This window comes from Cavia porcellus, unplaced genomic scaffold (assembly GCF_034190915.1).
Source record: "Cavia porcellus strain 051 isolate PalLab524CR breed Dunkin Hartley unplaced genomic scaffold, mCavPor4.1 scaffold_2, whole genome shotgun sequence".
In the NCBI taxonomy this organism is placed as follows: Eukaryota; Metazoa; Chordata; class Mammalia; order Rodentia; family Caviidae; genus Cavia; species Cavia porcellus.
The window spans coordinates 116,320,378-116,344,547 of NW_026947485.1; the positions used below are offsets into that span (position 1 = coordinate 116,320,378).

General features: G+C 37.6%; 1 pseudogene; it reads left to right on the forward strand.

Annotated features, from left to right (window-relative positions):
- Positions 1 to 2,898: 2,898 nt before the first annotated feature.
- Positions 2,899 to 23,338, forward strand: LOC106025628 (olfactory receptor 6B1-like; annotated as a pseudogene).
- Positions 23,339 to 24,170: the final 832 nt, after the last annotated feature.

A 24,170-nucleotide genomic window follows, 5' to 3' on the forward strand; every position in this document is an offset into this window, starting at 1 on the left:
ATGTGTCAAGAAGTACATGAACCTTACACCCCTGATTCTAAACTTTCAACAGCAGGTTGCTCTTTGCTGTTCCTCAGAGTAGGAGGCACAGAGCAGGTCTGCATTAGCTGGGTTGGTCCAAGCCCAGTGAGGTTCATAGTCTTAGGACTCCTGAGCTGTCCAAGTGCCTTCCTGGAACTGACCTAGTTCCTAGTGGTCGCCTTCTATTCTGACTCTACAGTAGGATGGGACCCTCGAGGAGCTCCAGGACAGGAGCAGGATTATCCAGGACATATGCAGGACAGGAGCATATTATCTAGGACAGGAGCAGGATTGGGACCTGGGTGTCCCAGCCCCACAAGTTTGGCAGGAGTAGCCCAGGTTGCCCTCACATGCTGAGTAGTGGAGCGTAGATGAGGACATAAGGAAATTGAGACCTCCCCAGGAGGGCTCGTCTCTCTGAGCCCCTCGGCAGCCCCAGAGGGCACAGTGCACTGGGCCTGCCCTCATCTTTCACTCTCCCAGTGAAGAGCCCAGGATTCAGGATGCCTGAGCAGAGTCCTTAAGGCCTTCCAGCAAGCCCAGTGCTTCTCTACAGGAAGTCAGACTTCTGCCCCAGGCTGCCAGCTGCTCCAGTGCTGTGGCTCACTACAGCCCAGGGCTGGCAGAGAGGTGGCCATCAGGGGTCCCCTCCTCTGTGTCCCATGTGGGTCCAGCAGATGCTTCTGACATCATGAAGCCCTGACACTGAGTCTGCTGCACACATGGTGCCACTTCAGAGCTCTGAACAATATAGAGACATGACTGTCAAAGAGACTTACAGAGGCAAGGACGGCAGATGGGGAGGTGAAGAGAAGCAGGAGGGAGGAGCAGGGAGCTTCCTTGGCTGCTTAGGCTGAGAAACAGGAAGGTGCCATGCTCTGTGTGGAGCAGGGTCACTGAATCCATGGGCAGCTGCCAGGGAGTCTTGTGGTTTAAGTGGCTCTGCTGGAGTTGGCCCAAGAATGCCCTGGGAATAAAACCAAAGGTACCACATATTCCCTTTGGGAGAAAAGACTTCAAAGGAGATGCTTATTCCCCTGAGAGCGTACAGGAGATTGCAGAAGAAATCATTCCAGCTGGAATCACCTGGATCACCTGGGGCCACCATTCCTCAGTCCAGTCGAAATGCCTCTATGCTGCGACATGCATAGATTTAACTGTCAGGCTGAGCAAATTTTAACAAGTGTTAAACGTTTTTATTAAATTTTATGTGTGAAATATTTTATTACCTTTTCACTGCTGTTTATTGATTTGCATTGCTTTATTTAGGATTTTTATATATTTGGAAACAGACCATAAAACACTGTGCTTCTTTATGGGAAAAATAAAGTTATTTTATTTTTATCTTTTGTGATTGTTTTATCCCTATGAGATTTTGCTTCATCTACTCATCTTGACATTTTTTTAATGACTGTTGGCTTTGAGCTCTTGCTTAGAAAGATATTCCTGTCATTTTTTGAATTGTGCTCTCAAGAAAGCATCTGACACAGCTTTCCAAGTGTTCCTGCAAACCACATCCTTTCATGTTTCCTCCACTCTGGAGTACTTTTAGGTTCTACCCCTTCTCTCAGAGCAGTATTGGATAATTCATGTATTTTCCAACTTTTGGAGAATTAGTGAATAATGCACTAATGTGTCACAGATGTGCTGTTCCACTACATGCAACACAGCCACTAATTCCATGTATCTGCATGCGTGCCCTACAGTTGGCTGAATAACATAGAGAGGCTGACAGGTGCTGAGTTATCTTATCGCTATAATATTTTAAGTTTCCGTTCATGTAATCATCTCAGAATGGTTTTCTTTTCTTCCAATGTTTAAAGTGCCTGTTTTTCACATATATTTTCCTGCTAACCATACAACAGCACTACATAGTAACGTTAGTTTATTCCATTTAGTTGGAAATATGCCATGTCACACATGTGTTGCAAATTTTGAAAATAAAGTCACCAATAAATTATTAGACTTAATTAAGAGTAAGCCCTGGATTTGGTGAGGAGGTGATTGTATGTGAGGAGTGGAGAAATAGGTTAATAGATTTATTGTTACTATAATCAACTTGATCTCTGAAATGAACAAACTAATATGCTATAACTTTAATCCATTTTTGGAATTCATTTAATATTATTTAAGTTAGGCAAGTTTCTTTTTTTATCAGAAATGGTATGTGGATTTTAAGTGTTTTCTTTAATGTTTGCATTTATTGTGGTATTTGAAAGGTTTAAAAAAATGTATGATATGAGAAGAAAGCAGCAACCTGTACCACACTAATGTCATTGTGTTAAATTAAGTCCATTAAAGAAAAGAAAGAAAAAGGAGGCAAGCACCACAAAATATGTGGAATGAAAATTAAAATCTAGGAGTGCAAATCTATGTCCTCCAAGGTCTGCTATGTATTATAACAATGCTATAACCTACTTAAACCTTAAAACATTATGCTTGGGGAATAAAAAGAAAACACCAAAGTCCAGTGTAATACAGGTTCCTATATACAAGTTCCCACTGTTGTCAAGTGCATGGGCTCAGGAAATGTAGGCAGTTGTCAAGGACTAGGATGAGCAGCAAGTGAGAAGTGACCCCCAAGATACTAAGGGGTTATTTACTAAGTGATGACAGAATTCTGAATTTACACAGTATGGAGCAGATCTCTCTAACTGTATCAAAATTCACTGAAGTGTTGCTTTAAAATCATTGGGTATCTAAAGCATACCTCAGTAAAGTTTGTACATTAAAATAAAAACAAGGAAACATTTTCCACTAGGATTTTCCCATGTCTTCCCAGGCTGTTTTCATGCACAAACCACCACATTCTTTATAGATCAAAATACAGAGGCCTGCACCTTGGCCGACATTCCTGGGTCCCCTGGGACTGCTGCCATGAGCCCACCCCTCTGCCAGGACACCTGCGATGACCCAGGCATGACTGAGCTGCCTCAGACCTCTGCTGTAGGCCTGCCCCTGGACTCTCAGGCCTGGAACAACCCTGATGTCCCTGCGGGCCTGCTCCTCAGGGAACTCACCTGCCTTCTGGACTTAGTACTGCAGTTGATCTTTGGATCCAGCCCATAGTTCCAGAACTTGGAATACAGTGGATTAACATGCTGGGTGGATGGGTTCTCAGGAACCCCTCACCCAAACAGAAGATCTCAGCTAGCTCCCATCAGGGTGGTAAGTTTGTCTCTAAACTAGAGGTCTGCAATGGGTAAATAGGGGCAGAAGTGAAGCTCCTCCCAACTGTAAGACCTTGGCGAACCTGGCAAGATAGTGGGTGATCCCCTCCTCCACAGAGAGAACATCAGACAGGTTGAGGGGTGTGCCAATAAGGCCTCCTCCAACTTGGAGAAAATCAAAAGAGCTTATGAGACCCCAGTGACACAAAAGGGCCTCAGCTGACACAAACACTATAGGCAGGGAGATCTGGTGACCTACAACAACCTGAAGACATAGCAACAGCAGGGACTAAGAGTTAACTTACATCAATACTTCTAGACTAGTTAGCCCAGGAAGAATACAGGACTCATCCAACAGGCCCTGTGGGAGAAATTCAGGTGACTGGCTCTCCTCTACATTGTGGTACCCAGCAATTGGACAAACATCAACCACACAGTAGGACTCTAAAATTCACACTACAGACAGTTGAGAGTATTGGGGTGTGAAAATGACAAAATAACAAGGCAAAATGCAATAACAAACATCCAGTCCATCAGGAGCAAGTACAGGTGATATTGAAATAAAGGACTTTAAAAGACACCAGAAATCTCTGGAAAGATAGCAAATGAAGCAAAGAAAAAAATCCGGGGCTGGGGATTTAACTCAGTGGCATAAGCACCTGCCTTGCAAGCAGGCGGTCATGAGTTTGATCCCCGGTACCGATAAAAATAAAAAAGACAAAAAAAAAAAAAAAAGAAAAAGAAAAAAATCCATGAGGCTATAAAGAAAACAAATTAGAAATAATGTCTTATGTAAAAACAGAAATAACAACCTTAGTAAATGTGTTACTTGACATAGCTAGAAAAGAAATAGATAAAAAAAAAAAAACACAGGAGCATGGCAAATTGATTGAAATTTTGAATGAACAAGCAGAATCAATGAAACTAATTCAAGGAGATATCCAAGAAACAAAAAATTCTATTCAAAGCTGGCAAAACTGTTTTAATGAACTGAGGATAGAATTTCAGATCTTGAGGACAGGATTGCAATTAGCGATCAATAAAGGTAGAACTTACAAAAACAACAAAGTAGCATGAAGTGACAATCCAGCAGCTTCAAGATAATGCCAAGAGAAACAATATAAAACTAATAGGCATCAGTGAAGATGCAGGATTCAATGCAAATGACATAACTAAACTATTCTCAGAAGTAATAGCAGAAAATTTCCTAAACATGGGGGAAAATCTGCTATACAGGTAAGTGAGGCATGCAGAACACCATACAGGCACAACCAACATAAATCTACACCCATATAATAAAGATCCCAGACATATAACCTAAAAAAAGAATACTAAAAGCCGTTAGAGAAAAGACACAACTCACCTATCAAGGAAAGCCTATTAGAATCATGGCAGACTTTTCAGCACAAACCTTCAGGTTAAGATGAGAGTGGAGTAAAGTACTTCAAGCCCTAAAAAAAAATAACTTTCAACTCAGACTGATGTACTCAGAAAATCTGTCTTTAAAATTTACTGGAGAAACAGTATACTTCTATGACAAAGAACAATTGAAGAAATTCATGTCCACCAAACCAACCCTAGAAACCATACTGCACAACATGCTAGATAGATAGAAAAATGACTACAATCTCCAGAATAACAACAGAAAGAAACCAGCAGCCTGGACCACAAATTAAACAAAGGAGAAAAGCAGGAAACCAACAATAGGAACACAACATGGCAAAGTCAAGCCAGTACATATCAGTGATATCCATAAATGTAAATGGGCACAATTTACCTATCAAGAGAAACAGGTTGACAGAATAGATCAAGAAACAGGATCCCACAATATGCTGTATACAAGAAACACATATGACTCAAAAAGAAACACATAGATTAAAAGTCAAAGGATGGAAAACAGTATTCCATGCAATAGCAACCCTCGAAAAGAAGGGGTAGCTATTCTGTTTGCAGAGAAAGTGAACTTCAAACCTAAAAGGATTAAAATGGATAAAGAAGGCCATTACATACTTGTAAGTGGAAAACTACAAGAGGAAGAACTAACAATTATAAATATATTTGCACCAAATACAGGGACATCCAACTATATAAGACAAACAGAACGGACATGAAAAACCAAATACACAAGAACAAAATTGTAATTGGAGGCCATAACACCCCATTGTCACAAAGAGATAGATTAACTAGACAAAGAGTCAGCAAAAAATAACAGAACTGAATCATACCTGGGAGCAAATGGACTTAGTGGATATTTATAGAGTGTTCCACCCAACCACATCAGAATATGCATTTTTCTCAGCTGCACATGAGACATTCTCCAAAACAGACCATATATTAACCCATAAAGCATTCTTAACTAAATGCAAAGGGAGTGAAATTATTTCATGCATAATATTTGATCATAGCACACTAAAATTGGAAATCAATGGCAAAAACCCCTTCAAAACCTGCATAAATACATGGAAATTAAGTAACAACCTTCTGAATAACCAGTGGGCTACAGATGAAATTGAATAAATAAAAAAATACCTACCCTACAATGAAAATGCAGATCCTACATACTGTAAACTATGGGACCCAATGAAAGCAGTCCTAAAAGGGAAATATGTAGCAATAGTCACATCAAGAAAATGGAATGAACACAAATAAATAACCTAATGCTACATCTCAAGCTTCAAGAAAAGGAAGAGGAGGTCGAACTCCAAGTTCATAGAAGACAGGAAATTGTAAAGATTAGGGCAAAAATTAATGCAATTGAAATTTAAAAAAATACAAAGAAGTAATGAATCAAAGAGCTGGTGTTTTGAGACAATAAAAAAATTGATAAACCCCTGTCCAACCTTCTGAAGAAAAAGAAAGAAAAAAAATAAATTTTCACAATAAGGACTAAAAAAAAAGAAATTACTACAGATCCCATGACAATTCAAAAGATCATGAACACCTGCTTTGAAAATCTCTACACACATAGGGTGGAAGACACAGAGGAAATGGACAGATTTCTAGAAACATATGAACTATGAAAGTTCAATAAAGAAGATATAACGATTTTGAATAACCCAATATCAGCTACTGAAATCAAAACCATGATTAAAAACTTACCAACAAAGAAAACCCCAAATCCTGATGGATTCATTACTGAATTCCGTAAGAAATTTAGACAAGATTTGATGCCAACAAGCCTTAAACTGTTCAATGAAAATGAAAGAGAAGCAGTGGTCCCTAACTCATTCTTGTAGGCAAGTATCACTCTGATACCAAAAAGAGAGACAGACTCAACCAAAAAGAAAACTATAGACCAATCTCACTAATGAACATTGATGCAAATATTCTCAATAAAATATTGACAAATAGAATGCAGCAAATCATCAAGAAGATTATACACCATGACAAAGTAGTATTTATTCCAGTAATGCAGGGATGGTTCAACATTTGCAAATTAATAAATGTAATACACCACATCAATAGAGACAAAAATAAAAATCACATGATCATTTCACTAGACACAGAAAATGCTTTTGTTAGAGTCCAACACCTTTTCATGATAAAAGCTCTGCAGAAACTTGGAATAGACAGTATGTACCTCAGTCTCATAAAGGCCATCTATGATAAACAAACAGCCAACATTATACTAAATGAACAAAAACTGAAAGCCTTCACTCTAAAATTAGGAACAAGACAAGGATGTCCACTATCACCACTCCTATTCAATATGGTTCTGGAAATATTAGCCAGAGCAATCAGATAAGAGGAAGAAATAAAAGGAATAAAAAAAGGGAAAAGAAGAAATTAAATTATCATTATTTGCAGGCAACATGATGCTCCACATAGAAGACCCCAAAAACTCCATTAAAATACTCAAAAATCACTATCATTCCTGTACACAAACAAAAAAACTCACTGAGAGATAAGTTGTGGAAATATCAGCTTTCACAATAGCATATAAAAAATCAGATACTTAGGAATCAACCTAACCATGAATTTAAAAGACCTATATCCTGAAAATTATACTACTTAAAAAAAGAGATTGAAGAGGATATTAGAAAATGGAAGGATATTCCTTGCTCTTGTTTAGGAAGAACCAACATTGAGAAAATGGCCATACTCCCAAAACTGTTAGACAGATTCAACAAAATCCCAATCAAAATACCACTAACATACCTTACAGATCTAGAGAAAATATTCCTAAAATTCATCTTGAAACAGAAGAAACCTAGAATAGCAAAGGCAATTCTGGGCAACAAAGGCAAGACAGGAGGCATCTCAATTCCTGACTTGAACTATGCTACAAAGCCACAGTAGTAAAATCAGCATAGTACTGGCAAAAAAAAAATAGACCTGAGGATCAATGGAACAGATTAGAAGATGCCAACACTACTACAAAAACACTCAGCCACCTGGTATTTAACAAAAGGGCTAAATATGTTCACTGGAAAAAAAGCATCTTTAATAAATGGTGTAGGAAAACCTGGCTTTCCACATGCCAAAGACTGAAAATAGACCCATGCCTGTCACCATACACTAACCTAAAGTAAAATGGATCAAGAATCTAAATATTAAAACAGAGACACTAAATCTACTGGAGGACAAGGTAGGTGAAAATCTTGGAGATACAGGGGGAGAATTCATGAAAAAAATGCAAACAGCACAAGAAATACTTCAAAGAATCAATGACTGGGATCTCATATTAATAAAAAGTTTTTTGCACTTACAAAGAAATCACCAACAAAGTGAAAAGAAAACCCACAGAATGGGAAAGAATTTTATACAACAGTCCCTCAGACAAAGGACTTCTATCCAGAACATATAAAGAACCGAAAAACATCAAGCCCCCCAAATTCAAAGACTCTCTCCAAAAATGGGCAATGAAGATGAACACATAGTTCTCAGATGAAGATATACAAATGGCAAATAAATACATGAAGAAATGTTCACCATGACTGGTCATTCAAGAAATGCAAATTAAGACAGCATTGAGATTTCATCTCTGGAAGAATGGCTGCCGTCAAGAAAACAACTGATAACAAATGTTGGCGAGGCTGTGGGGAAAAAGGAACACTTCTCCACTGTTGGTGGGAGTGAAGACTGGTGAAACCACTGTGGAAATCAGTATGGAGAATCCTCAAAAAACTAGGATTGCAAGTTCCATTCAATCCAGCTATTCCCCTCCTGGGTATTTTTCCAGAAAAATTGAAAAGGTCACATCACAATGATATATATGCACTCATGTTCATAGCAGCATAATTTGTGACAGCTAAATCTTGTAAACAACCCAAATGCCCATCAACCGCAGAGTAGATGAAAAAAATGGGGTATTTTTATACAATGGAATACTATTCAGCTATAAAAAGAATGATCTTGAGGCCTTTAATGAAATAAACAAGACTCATATTAGTAAATATCACATTGTCTCTCTAGTGTAAAAACTAATAAGAAATGACAGAATAATGGGATCCAAAAAGTATAATAGATATTGTAAAAGTGAAAGGGAAGAAAAGTGCTCTAAAGGATATAATGGTATGTATTGTGTAAGATAGATGACCATATTACTAAATTTGTTAGATCATTGAACAGAAGGGTTTGCACTGTCAATGTTTGAGTGTCTAGCCACTCTTTATGCTTTGATTTTGTACCTTTAACAACTCTTGTTAAGATGACAGTATGTAATGTATCAACTAATAGTTTTATGGTGTTAATTTCTTTTTGAATTCTGTATTATTCTACTTTTTTCTTTTGTTTTTTCTTTAATTTTCTTTTATTTCTTTAAATAAAAAATTGGAAACAAAAACAAAAAACAAAATGCAGCTATATAGGCCGTATGTGTTTTTCTTAACAAAATTTCTTTAAATGATTTAACCTGCTTTGAGTGATTTCTAACTTCCTCCTCATCCCAGCCCTTGACCAAGGCCACCAACTCCTACACCCACATGCTTGGCCAGATTATAGTTCTGCTCAGGAAATGTTTACCTAAGGCTCTGTCCTCAACAGCTTCACCATTTTTCCCCAGTAGATTAAAATTTTCTTTATGTACATATAGGTCTTTGACCCAATTTGGTTTGCTTTTTTTGTGAATTTTTTATTCTATGAGTGCATGTTGGCAGCACATGAATTTTACACTTGTCTTGCTGAGCAGGTACCTGCACAGACACTGCTAGCTCACCTTTTAGAGTCCCCACCCCATCCTCCCTCCCTCCCTTCACCTATTCATCTTCTCTCCATGTTTCCATTATTATAGTTATTATTATTGTAAGCTCGTGTTTATGACCTATACTGTTTACATCTATTGTGGCTTTTAGGGTCCTGTAGATGCCATATCTTAATCCTTGTCACTTCCCATCCTCACATCCTCTCCCCTTTCCTTCAGCCTCCCAAACTCTTCTCATTTGCAAGAGCTCTGTGCCTTGCTTCCTTCTGACCTGTCTTCATTGTGCTCCTTGTGTGTGCTTTCCTTATTCAAAACAGAGACTACACATAGTTAAGCTTGTGTTTCTGATTTATTTCACACAAGACTTTCCAGATGTATTCATTTTCTCCTAAATGTTTCAAATTTATCCTTGATTATAATTCATTAGAGTACCAGCATGTATAGATACTACATTTTCTTTATTAATTCATCTGCTGATGAGAACATAAGCTGCTCATAGGATTTAGTAATAACGAATTGTGCTACGGTAAACACTGATATGTATGCATCACTTGTAGTATAATGTCTTTAGCTCTTTTTGAAAGATACCAAGAAGGAGAACCCTTAGTTCATGTGGAATCTCTAAGTTTACTAATTTGAGAAATTTCCATGCTGATTTCCATAATGGCTGTACTGGATCACGTTCCCACCAGCAACATAGAAGGGCTCTGTTTTCATTGCAGCCACATATGCATTTGTGAGTTTTTGGCTTCTCAATGATGGTCATCCTCTCTGCAGTAAGATGAATTCCTACTGGTACTTTAATTTTCATTTCTTTAATAAACAGAGATGCTGAAAATGTTTGCATTTTTGCTGGCCATTTACACTTCTAGGAAACGTCTGTGCATTTCACTTGTTTAATTTGTGATTGGGTTATTATTTTAGGTAGTGAGTTTTGATTTAGCGGTTTTGATTTTTATATATTCTATATATGAGTAATCTGTGTGGAGAACAGCTGGCAAATGTTTCCAGTTTGTGCAGTCTCTTCACTCTACTAATTGATTTCTTTGTTCTGCAGTTTTTTTTAATTTGATATAATTTCATTTGTTGAATCCTGCTTTTTTTCTTTGTTACCTGTATCATCTTCCAGTATATATTTTCTACTTTAATGTTCAGATATTTCATAGAATTTTATTTTAACTTAGTACATGATGACAAGAGTCCAGTTTCAATCTTCTGCAAAAAGCCAGTTTTTCCATTACTATTTGTTGAATATGCTATCATTTCTCTGACATGTTTTTGCAAAAAGCCAGTTTTTCCATTACTATTTGTTGAATATGCTATCATTTCTCTGACATGTTTTTGCTCCCTTTGTCTAATATCAAACATGTGAATGTGCCTGGGATTCTCTGCACTCTCTACTCTGTTTCATTGATCTTCAAGTCTGTTTTGTGCCAATACCCTGACATTTTTATCACTGTTGCTTTTCAGTATAACTTTAAGTCAGGTGCTGTGATGCCTCCTTGTTCTTTTGCTCAAGATTGCTTTTACTATTCTGAGTCTCTTCTGGTTTCATGCGAATTTTACTACCATTTTCTCTAGCTCTTTTCCCTTCTTCTGGACAGGCCAAACCAATGTTGCCAAAAAGCCCTTACTCCTGAAACTTTTGTACAGAGTCAATGCAATCCAAATCAACACACAGTTTAAAACATGACCAACATCACGAAAAATTAAGTACATATAAGTTAAAACCACAATGACACATCATTGTTACTTTAAAAACTCAAAAGCTGAATAGTGATGAGAATGTGCAGATGAGAATGTGTGTTCCTTGCTTACCTGGTTGGTAAATTATGATGGTATTGCCAAGGCGTGGTGGCCCATGTGTGTAATCTCAGCACTTGGGGGACGGAGGCAGGAGGGTCACCACCTATTAGAGGCCAGCCTGAGCTATGTAAGTGAGTTCAAGGTCAAACTGTACTACTTGGGGAAGCCATATCTCAAAAAGAATATTAAAGCAATTATGAAAACAACCTAAAATGCCCTCAAAATATAAATACAAAATTACCATATGATCAGCATTATTATGTGTATTTATCTAACCACTATGAAGTTGGTATGTGAAAGATGTGCCTGGGTTTCCATGTTTTTTGCAGTGTTAGAATGGCAAAGATAAAGGAATTAACCCAAGGCTCTGTCAATGAGCTAAAGGCTAAATATGTCATCTATTACATATACTGTACGAGTTTCTAACCACCATGCAATATACACAAGATTCTGTATTTCATGACAACATCGATGGAAGCTGACAAGGTTATGGTAAGAAATAAGTAAAAGAAAGTATCTGACATTTTCACTGAAATATACAACCTAAAGCAAGCAAACTCAAGGACCATAATGTAGATTGGTAACTACAATGCTCTTGGAAAGGGGAGGAGGAGATGGGCAATGAACAGGAGGGTCCCACTAGCAGGAGGAGCGTGTGATTTCTGAATCTGCTACACAGCATGGTGAGAACAGCTAATGAATAATCATTGAAAAGATCCATTCAATGTTGCTAAGAAATGAAATTTCAAATGTTCTTGTGACAAAAATTTGAATATTTGAGATGATCTATGTGTCACTTAGCTTTATGTGATTATTTGACTCAAAATAATAACTTTAGTGTCTTCTTATGCATGTATTCAACTATAATTCGTCAATTTATATCAAAAATTATGTTTAAAAATTTGAAAAATTGAATACATTTAAATTTACTCAGTTTAATAATGTTGCCTGTATTTTCTCAATTCTCTTGTCACTGTATATAGGTGGATGACAACTGAACATTCTTTACTCTATTGTACCTTTTTCTCCTTTTAAAATCACCAATATCCCCCTTTTAAACCTTTTACACATTCTGAGCATGCCTACTTATGTCTTATTGGTGAAATATCTGAGCCCTCTTCTTATTATCCTGGATAATAATATCCTTATTATCCTATGCTCATTAAAGCATTTGATTGTTTTCAGTTATTTTTACTTTTTGCTAATACCTGTTTGCATTACATAATGATTGCATTCATCATGTGGAGTTAATGCACGTGTATAACACATCTCTGTTCTATTTTCATCCCCTCCCCTCTACTCCTCATCCCTCCACCTCTTCAACCCCCTCGCCTCATGAAAGATCCCCCATTTCTATTGTCCATTTTCATTTTGATCTTCACTTTTACTTGGGGTTTCTCATATAAAAGATATCATGTGATGTTTAAGCTTGGCTGTGTGTTTTACTTCACTCCAATATTATGGGCTCCAGGTGCACTCACTTTCCTACAAATGAATCAGGTTTATCTTTCCTTCGGCAGAGTAACACTTCCGTGTGTGTAAATGCCATGTTTTCTTTATCCATGCATCTGTTGATGAACATACAGGAGGCTCCAAAAAGTTTTTATGAACTCTGCTGCTGTGAATATGGGTGTGCAGAGATTAGTGTAATATTAGGGTTTTAAGACTTTTGGAAGAGACCTTAGAAGGGCAATATCTGGGTTAAAGGGAATTTCTTGTTTTCATTTTGGAGGAATTTCCAGACTGATTTCCATAGCTGTTGCTCTAGTTTGTGCTCTATTAACATGACTTTTAAACCATTTGCTTTTATCAGCATACATCTGCAGTACAAGACAATCACATTGATCATGGGGAGCTGGTTCATGTGCATCTGCACAACACTGAATCTTGTGTGTGTGTTTTTTTTTCTTTTTTTTTTGTGAAAAGGTGACGATCTCACATTTCTTTTATTTTCTTTCTTTGTGATTTTAGAAGAAATCTTTGCAGTATTGATGCAGAGTATGAGTTTGTGGTCATACCTGTGGTGGCTGAGACATCAGAGGACAATTTCTGCTCTCCTGTTTAAGGGTGATGCATAGGCAGTGGGTGCAAAGAAGCCACACAGTATACAATCCCTGCAGCCCCTGGAATGGCAGTTCTGCTCCTGCCCTTTGCTCTTGTCTGTGCCAGCTCACTGACACTCACCTGGGCCTCAGGGAGACCCTGGGCTGCTCCCCATGTGGAGATGCCCTGGAGGCCCAGGCTGATGAAATCGCAATCCTTCTCACCTGGGGGGACCGCTGCCCTTGTCTTTCCCAGATGCCTGGACACTGGGAGCAAGGACACCTGAAAAAGGTAAAGAAGTTGGTGTTTATGCACAGCGCAGGTGCTGCGTTAGGCCATAGTACAGCTGAGGGAAGTCTTCTTCTTTATAAACAAACTCAAGTCAGTATTGCCATGCACAACTGTATTTACAAGAAGAATTAAAGGAACATTTAACTAAAAAGGATACCTGTCAGAAAGTTAACAAAATAGAACACATCATGTGTGTACAGTCAGAGAAAACTTCTTATGTTACTCTGTAGGCCAGGAGAGGAGGCCAATGACTGCACAGAAGGACTGTCATGATTTGGGCCACAGCAGTCCGAAGCAGGATCCTATCTAAAGTTTTCAGATATTAAAGAAGTTATAAATTCAAACTGTAGCATTAATAAAAATCTGTATGCTTTGCATTTTGTAACCTTCTTCTTTTTCATTCATTTGATGTTGTATAAATTATGGATGTGACTCTTGTGGTTTCTACAGTGGTGAGATATGTCCCTTTTATGCCTTCTGTAATTTGTTGAGGTTGTTTTTCACCATACAGAGATGCCGAATTGTTTGAAAATATTTTTATGCATTGATTGAAATGATCATTGTTTGTCTTTGACTCGTTTGAAGTGAAGTGCAAAGTACTTGATGCGTGTCCTTGCTGGCATCCCTGGGACAAATTCCACAGAACAATCCTGTCTGTACCCCTGGTCTTTCCAATTCAGTGCAATCTCCAGTATTCATCCTCATAGGCAGAGAATGAACCTGGAAATGCAAGTGTAGTTTTGTTCAGGTCAAATATTTTGTAGAATTAAGCTGTGAAACAAGATTATTGCTACTTGTTTAACCTTGTTTCTCTTCATGGGTCTGATTAGGCTTTGTGTTCTTTCTCTGAAATTCCACGACACGTTATTTCCTGGGTTAAGGAGTTGCCTGCATCTCAGTATTCTATGTGTTGAAATGCTTGTTCAGAGTTGGTTCTTTTCATTCTTTGTATCCTTCAGTATAAATTACATTGCCTGTTTTTTCATCTGTGAATTAGCTTGAAAATTCTTTTTTGCTCTAATAGTTTAAATTTTTAATATTTTTGAAACAACAATCCTTTAGTTCTATTTTTAGACTTACATTTTAATTATTGAGTATTTCATTATTTCTTTAATTTTGTTAATTTTCAGTTTAGTGTGTTCTTCTCTACTTTTCCATGTTTAATGCTAGATTTTATTGGAGATTGGTTTAATTTTTACTATATTTCTTAGTTCATGTTAAATTTACCAATTTATATTTCCCTTGGTAAATTCACATATTTATATCACATATTTAGATCAAGTCATTCACTCAACTACTCAAACTCCTGCCGTTATCCTTATTCTCTTTCTACTTGCCTACTACTACACGTTATTCTAACCTCACAATATCTATGTAGAGTAAATATATTAGGACAAGTACCGAAATTTGTTTCTGAGTCCAGTTTATTTTGCTTAATATGATGACCTTTACTTGCCTCCACATATCCAATAGAAATGATTTCATTATGCTTTTGCCTAAATAATACTGACTGATCACATATTCTAAATGCATTAATCTTTTGTTGGATCCTAAGCAGCATGGGTCCATAAGTTTTCTATTTTTTTAGTTAGTTTTATTGGTATGCTTTTAATGTACATTATGATCACACTCATTATAGGGAATTCGTATGTAATACATTGTGATTCTTAATGGATTACTCTTCTGCCATTAGGAAAGATAAACTTAAGACACTTCTAGGTAAACAGAGGCACCTTACACCATACTTTTATGTGAAATAAATCAGACACACATAAATTTCCTACTGTCAATGGTACCACCATAAGCATGGGTGTGTGGGAGGGACCCTACAGTATGCTTATTTATCTCCTGTAGGTGTGTACCATTGTGCAAGATATCTGGGTTATGCTGTGTTTCTACTTTAGAAATTTGAGGAACCTTCCTGCTGTTTTCCTTACTGGCTCTATTATTTCGAATTCACAAGAATTTTTACAAAGATTTCCATTTTGCAATGGTGAGTTTCAATTATCATTTGTGTATAGAAAGTTTGTGATATAAAGGTTAATAATGTTTTTCAATGACACATTGATCACTCAAAGTTGAACTGGTTATTATCCGTGTATTTGTATAGTTTCTATAAATTCTTATAATGCGGATTTCTAGTTTCACTTCTTTATGATCTGCCAGCAAGATATTTATGCATTTTATTGGTTATGTCCTACAATAGGATCTAGTTACAAGGAAGCTGCATCAGATGCTAGAAAGAACATGCATTCTGCATTTTTGAATAAAATATTTTGATGTCCATTAAGTGCTTTTTACCTGAGAGGTAATTGAACCCACATTTCTTCGAGAACTTTTCTTGTGGGTGAACTGCTGAGGGTGACATGTTAAAGCCATGTACAATTGCTACATGGGATCTATGTATTCATTTTCTCCAGTTCGTATGTGTCCTAGGAAACTGAACACACCAGTGTTCAGTGCACATACATTTCCTGTTTTCTATTTTCTCTGCAGATGTTTCTGTGACAGTAACATGGCTGCTTGTTTGTTCCAATTGTGTCTTGAAGTCTTCTTGGTCAGATACGAGATGAGTGATTCTTGCTTCCATTTGATTCCATCTGCATGAAACAAATTTGTTTTATTTTCAGATTGCACAGGTCTTTGCTTGTGAGAACATTTTTTCAGCCAGGAAAATAGTTTACTTTTTAAAACATTCATTTCTACAGTGTGTTTCATCTAGTTGAAGAACTAAGATTTATATTCTGTATCATCATGAAAATCTATGTACTATTTCCTGATATTTGATAGACCTTCTATAGTCTGATTAGGTTTTTTCTTAACTCTTACATAATTATTTACTTTTACTTTTCATTGTTTAGGGTTCCTTTAAGGATCTTCTGTAATATTTCATGGACCATAACTTTAGTTTATATTTTCCTGAAAATATTTTACTTTTTTCTTGGATTCTCAAGAATAATGTTTTTAGATACAGTAATGTGAATAGGCAGTTATCTCCTCTCAGTGGTTACATTATTCTGTGCCTTGTCTTTTAGAGTTTCTACAGAGAAATTTGCAGTTATTTTGCATGCGTTTGCTTTTATAAATGAATCGACATTATACTCTTGCAATTTGAAATATTTCTTGTTTTATATTTTGGAATTTTAACTATTAACATAACTTGGTGTTTTTTTGGCTATGTATATTTGGTACTATAAAATATTTGAATGTCTTTATCTTTTCTTAAATTGGCAGTCTTGGGTCATTATTCAATTGAATACAATGTCCTAAGCTTTCATGCTGTATGTCATCACACAATTCTGTTGTTAAATTTATTAATTTTGAATTCTTAACTGTGTCCTATATAAACCAGAATTCTCCCAAATTCTTATTTTTTTATTAGTGTCTTAGTACGATCAAGTTTATCAGCCTGGTCTTCAGCCCTCCAGTGTGTTGGCATTTGTATTGATTTGCTTTAACTTCATTTGTTGAGTCTTTAATATCTACATCCAATTTGATTCTTTATAATATTTATTTCTATGCTGAATTGCTGCTTTATATCTTGCATTGTATTTCTTAATTTATTCAGCTATTTGTGTCTTTTCTGAAGATGCACATTTTAATCAACTGTTCACAGTTTGAGCCCATCATTTTACCCATTTCACTTCCTTCCCATTCAGTAAAGGTCACCTTGGACAGGCAGGAGTACTTGTTTTTAAGTCTTATGCTTCTCTGTTGAGATTCATGAACCTGGAAGGATGAATAGTTCTACCTTGCCTCTCTGATGAGTTACTGATTTGAAGTCAATTTGTATGAAAATAGAACTAGTCCCCATATTTTGGGGCTCCCATTTGAAGCAATATTTTCTTCTATTCTTTGAATTGCAGCCTGTGAGCTTGGGGTAAAGTGTGATTCTTGCCAACAGCATACCATTGTGTTAGATTTTGTGAACTGATCTGCCAATCTGCGACTGAGGACCATGAACATTTACAAGGAGAATGATGGTTGAAAACTACTAACTTTTCCCAGTCACTGTGTCCTTTTTATGTCACTGATTCATTGTCTTGCCTTCTGCTCCCTTGCTCATGTATTCTGATATATGCTTCCCACTGGACTTTGGGCATTGGTGCCTTCCTTGTCTCCTCTAGAATATCTTGGCAAATATTTTGGAGTTTGGGTTCAGTGGTTTTAAACTTCACACTTAGGTTTGGTGATCTATTTTGTCTTCTCTTTCTTCTAATCTGACACTGTCTTCTTATGATCATTTCATCTATAATTTCAGTAGTTTTGTTTTAATCTCCTGGAGTTCTATTTGTTACTTATTCACAGATATAAATTCTTCACTGTGCTACTCATTCATAATTGGCTTACATTTTTTTGGTTCAGCTAGCTTTCTATTAGCATGTTCTGTAAACTCACTGATCTATTGATTTATTTATCAATTTCATTAGTACACGTTGGCAGTGCATCACACTCACATGGATTGACTGCATGTGTAGAATACAATGTCTTTCTTTTCTTGAATCCCCTCCCCCCTCTCCCCACTTTCTCTCTTCTCCTGTATTTTCCCCTTTCTACTTCTCTTTCCTGTTGATATTAATCTGTGTCTCCTTACAGTATATGATGTTTACAATCCCTGAGGACATTGCGATCCCATAATGGCACAGCTTTATTCTGCTGTTTTTCCTTTTCCTCCCCATTGCTCCTTGACCTTGATCTCTTGGACCCCTTCCCTTCTGCAAGAGATCCAACCCCTACCTCCTCCTAGTCTTTGCTTGTACTTGGCCTTACTCAAATCAGAAATACTATATGGTGTTTGAACGTATGTGACTAGTTAATTTACTCAGCATTGTATTTTGGGGGTGTATCCATTTCCCTAAAATGTCTCCATCTTATACCCAAAAAGAATGGCGATTGTCAAGAAATCGAATAATAAATGCTGGTGAGGCTGTGGTGAAAAATGAACCCTCCTGTATTGTTAGTGAGAATATAAACTAATACAACCCTTATGAAAATAAGTTTAGAGAGTTGTTGAAGGATTAAATTTAGAAATTACATGTGACCACAAAGAATTTAAGTCATTATACTACTGCTATATATGAATACTCATGTTTATAGCAGCACAATTCATAACTAAATCATGGAATCAGCCTGCAGACTTGTCAACGGATACTTCAATAAAGAAAATATAGTAACTACATGTAATAGAATACTACCCACTTACAAATAAGGATAGAATTATCTTTCTATTTATTAATTGCATTATCAGTTTGGTTATATCAAATTTTTAGCAAGGCTTCTTTTCAAGGAGTTCTTTCATGAGATATCATGCAGCTCAGAAGAAAGAAATGCCCAAATGTGTCTCCTTCAAGGACTGAACATGTAGGAATATGATTAAACCCCAGTAGAATTATTTGTGTGACAAGCAGGAGAGGGCGTGAGATGTCCATGCTGGAAGATCAGGACTTTGTCACAGGACTATGAACAACCATGCCACCTGACACCCACCCACTGTGTAAGCAGGGCTCTGATAAAAAGCAGGGGCCCAGCCAGAACTGTGGATCTCATTCTGTATGTAAGAAGTTTCAAGGCAACCATGAAGACAATAACGTAGTAAAAAGGGTTTTAAGGAAATGTGAGTTTCTAATTATTATTATTTTTTTGGTACCGGGGATCCAACTCACAAACACATGCTTGCAAGGCAGGTGCTTATGTTGCTGAGCTAAATCCCCAGCCCCAAATGTGAGTTTCTTTATACACCTTCACATACTCAGCAAGGTGACACAGTAAATAACATACCCTCCCCCGATATGAATCTAAAGCTCTTCTCTAAATGACTAAGAATCTTTCATGCAAGCCTTACATTCATGTATTTTTATATCCTCTTTTTAAGTTTAGGTGTCAATAAAAGACATGATGGTACACGCCTATAATCTCAGCACTGGAGAAGCTGAGGCAGGAGGATCATCAAGTGGTGAAGGCAAGACTGAAGTATGTAGTGAGACATTGTCTCAAAAACAAACAAAACAAAATACAAGAAGAAAAAGTAACACTATGAAAGACAGAAATTTCAGTACAAACACACTGCCCTGGCTAAAATAAGGAGGAGTTAGTGGAATTAATAGATTCGTGGTTTTTAAAAGTATTATTAATTAATAAGGGCTTTAATTTAAAAAGCAAACACCAGGTAAAAAGGGATATTTTATGTAAGAATTAGAGTTAAAACTTCTTCCAAAAATTAAACTGAAGTGCTAGGGGAAAAAAAAATCCCTGCAAGACAAATGAAAAGTCCCTTTTATAACCTTGATGTACTCTCTGCAATTCTGCATCCCAGTTGTAAAATGCCTGGGTCTTTTCTCTGCTACAGATGCTTCTGTGCTCATAGTTAAAGTGTGGAAATTCCCCAATGATGTCTGTTGTCCTGTAGTTTTGTGACCTTACAGGAAGACCTTGGAACTCTAACCCAGCTTATTCTGTGAACGTGAGAGGTATGATTCAGTGACAATACCTTGGTGGCTGAAATATCAAGGGACAATTTTTCATTCCTGTACTTCAGAGTGAGCATCACCGGTAGAGGCAGCTAATGAAGCCACACATGACGCAGTCCCCTTCATGCCCTGTGGTGACATCTCTAAGCCTCCCTGGCCTCTCCTCTTCCTCCTGAAGAGAGCTCACACCAACCTCACCAGCAGGAAGTCCTCGGGTTGCCAGGAAGATGTCCCCAAGTGAACAGCACCCCCTCAGGCTCTAGGCTGATGGAATCATAAGATTTTTCACCAGGGATCCTGGCCCTTAACTCTCCCTCCACATGGCCACAGGAACAGTGGATGACTAAATATACTCGAAGGCTTCCATGTTTACCACAGTGTTCCTGCTGCCTGGTCAGCAGGAAACCAGCAGGGAGAAGACATCTGTTCCTGCTGAAGAGCTGGCTGAACTCAGCGGATTTCAATCCATATCTTTGCTGAAAAGAATCAAGCGAATATTTAACTAACAAGAATATGTTTCCAAACACTGACAAAGCAAAACACAGAAAGTGAGTACACGGAGGAGGTTTTCCTGCCTGGCTCCATAGCCGGCTTGGGGTTGGGAGTGGTTCAGGGTCCACACAGAAGAGCTCTTTTGAATGGAGCATTCTTAGTGGGAGGCTGGGTCCTTCAGAACTCACAAGGGGTGTAGGGCTAATACCAGGTAGCAAACTAAAACCACAAAGCTGGTAATAATCTCAGAGGACAGTTGTACTTTATATGAGTATTAATTTAATTAGAATAGAATTTATTTTGTCTGTTTCTCAATCTTTTTTAATATTATGTGTAATGCAAAAATGTGAAATCCTTTTGTGACTGAAGAGAAAATTAGAAAATGCTAATATTTTTTAAGAAGGTGGCGACTATAAGCTGATTCTGTTTTCACAATCTAGTTGTGTTCTTTTCTGAAAAGAAACGTTTCTCTTTTTCATAATGAAAAGACAAAATGGCCATGGAATGTCACTTTCAGACTAACAATGTACCTTTGACCTTATATGCAAATCATAAATATTAATGCTATTTTGAAGAGCAAAAATAGAAAAACCCTTTTAAACATTAGATTATTATTTCACATAAATGATGCAATTTCTTAAATTACACATTTTTCATATCTTTCAAAATTTTGGAAATCTGGAGTACACTGAGAAATTTATCTTTTATTAGTTGTATGAGTGTAACCAAGGCCTAACGTTGCCTGGAAATTATCATTTATAGGTTCATGTAGGAGACAAAGTACCACCATCCACATGAATGCTGCTTAGCAACGCAGAGCATGGACTCATGGTTTCCAAGGTCTGCATCTTGGAACGTTCTCCATTGTGTCAGTTGTGCACCAAAGACAGTGTGGGCACTGAGGCTGAATCTTGTGTGTGCAACTGCAGTAGAGTTGGGTGACTTAAGAGTTGTGTGGAGATTTAGAAGAAGCTTACACTGGGAAACCCAGCAGATTTCATTGTTCAGTTGTGTGCTTTGGCACTGGGCGACAGAAACCTTCAAGTCTGTGCCATTACAGCAGATCTTTGTGTAATTTTAAAATACATCCTACCTTGGCAAGAACATGCTATATAGCTGCATGAATTTTTACTTAATACTTACGTGGATATACTGTCACAAAAGGACATGAAGACCCTCATTGGGAATTATTTCTCTAAAGATGCCTGCCATCTTGTAAAATGTTCTTAGGTAACTGTTTTTAACCAGTAAAGAAAACAAGTGGATGTAATGATTGCAAAAGCAAGCCAAAAATGTGAAACTTTAGTTGTAAAATGAAATATATTGTGATTTCCAATTCTGTTTTGTGCTTCGCATTCAGGGGTAATGCCCATCAATACCCAGCAAGCCTCAGTTGATGGTATAACCAAAGGACCATGAAGTTAAATTTGCAGATAGAAGTCTCACTACAGGGATCTGCAGAGAAGAGGAGGACCAAGTGCTCTCTCCTGGACCTGCAGCATCTCTAATGCCCCACAAACCTCTGGAGTTAGGCACATGTCTGCCTTGAAGTGCCAGGCCTTGCTGTTACAGAAAAACCCACTGTAACTATTGGCTCAGTACCCAGCAGCACTGCTAAACCTGATCAATGATGGAAAAATTACTTGCTTCTTTAGCTCCTTTATTATACAGTGTGGATTATGAGAATATTTTTATTGGAGAATTATGTTAAAATCAAATATGATGATTTATGTCAGGTGGTGAGACAAATACAGATCATGATTTTGAGGCACATTACTTTCCATTATCGGGCAATAAATAAATTAAAACGCTCAATTTTTTTTTTTTTTTTACCTCCTTGGCCATCTGTGACCATCTGGTATTACTGAATCCTTCAGCATCTGGTCAGATGAGGTATTGGATGGAGCAAACCAAACCACAGTGACAGAGTTCATTCTCCTGGGATTCTCATGCTTTGTCACCTTTCTCACTGTGTACCTACTCTTCCTCATGCGAAACACCCTCATTATTTTCATTTTTCTCATGGAATCCACACTCCAGACACCCATGTACATCTTCCTAGGGAACCTGTCCTTCTTAGAGATCTGGTACATCAAGACCATGGTATTTAAGTTGCTAGACATCTGCCTCTCCACGGTCATCATCATCTCTGTTCCTGGATGTATTACCCAACACTGCTTCCACAGGAGCCACAGAATGCACCCTACTGGCCACAATGGCATTTGATGGGTATGTGGCCATCTGCAGCTCTCTGCACTACTCGCTTCTCATGAATGCTCAGATCTGCCTCAAGTTTTCAGCTGGGTCCTGGGTTGGAAGGCTTCTTTGCTCCTGTCCTACCCACTATATTTGTCTCTCTCCCAAACTTTTGTGGCCCTTAGAAGATCAACCATTTCTTCTGTGACTCAGACCCCATTTTCAAACTCTCCTGCTCAGACATGTTCTTCGTAGAAGCCCTGGACTACACATGCACCTCAGTTGTGATTCTAAGCTCTTTCCTTCTCACCGTGTCCTCTTATGGCAATATTGTGGCCACTGCGGTCAGGCTGTCTTCCTGAGAGGCTCGGAAGAAGACTTTCTCCACCTGTTTCTCCCACTTGACCATAGTCACCATCTACTATGGCGCCATTATTTTTGCCTGCGTCCTCCCTCCAGCCAAGTACAACTTCACCATTAGAAAAGTGGTCTCCATGTTCTACTGTGTGGTCTCTCCTCTGGTAAACCCTCTCATCTACACCCTGAGGAACAAGAAAGTCAAGAAGGCTTTCAGGAAATTACTAACAAGAGAAGCATTTTTCTTGACTACAGTCAACCTCCTAATGACAAGTACTGGAAATCTCATTATCAGAATGATAATATTTGACATGGCAATCTTTGCCCTTTCAGTCTGTTGTAAATCCTACTGAAGCACTATTGTACATTTTCTCTGTTTCTGAATGTATAATTACAATGTCACAAATGCAGAAAGATTAGTAACACAAGACTCCTGACCACAATGCATTCACAGGTGGAAAAGAGACTGGATTAGTTTCACATGCTTTAGTTAAATATTTTCCTTAACTTTAACCTAAACTTTGGCCTCAACAATCTTTTGTAATGAAGCAGTTTTTGTTCATCATGCTCTCGCTGAAATGTAACCACTTGTACCTCACAAATGAATGCACTTAAGAAACACCAAGCATACACGATGCTCCCAGCATGACTCTGAATCCTGGTTACTCTGATGGTTACTCATGGCATAAACAGGGCCAGTTAACTTCATTAGAAAAGTCACATAATCAGGGTTTTTTCTGGATGATGTGAAACTATAAATCAATGAACTGGCTTTTAAAATACTAAAACCATGACTGAAGAACAAAAAAGTGAAAACTATTAGACACAAACTAATAAAATGGAATCTTTACTATTTTGAAGCAGCTGTTTGTCCCTAAGATTTCTGTCAATCATCCAGACAGTGTGTTGAGCAAAAATAACTTTCCTCCTTTAAAGAAAGAAAACAGGAAGGAACTGTTAGTTTTCTACTGTCATGTTACTGATCTGTGTGAATGGAAAAATTGATAATTTCCATTAATTCAGTGTAGTGTAGAAACAAAAGGGATGGGAATCCCCACAGTTTAGAGGGATTTCGAGGTTGCTCCTTCAATGGGTTCCTACACAGTGTGGGTAGAGGATCGGGGGATTCAGCACCTCACCCCAGGTCCTGATACAAGTCTGAAGTGTGACGGGATCCCAGCTGAG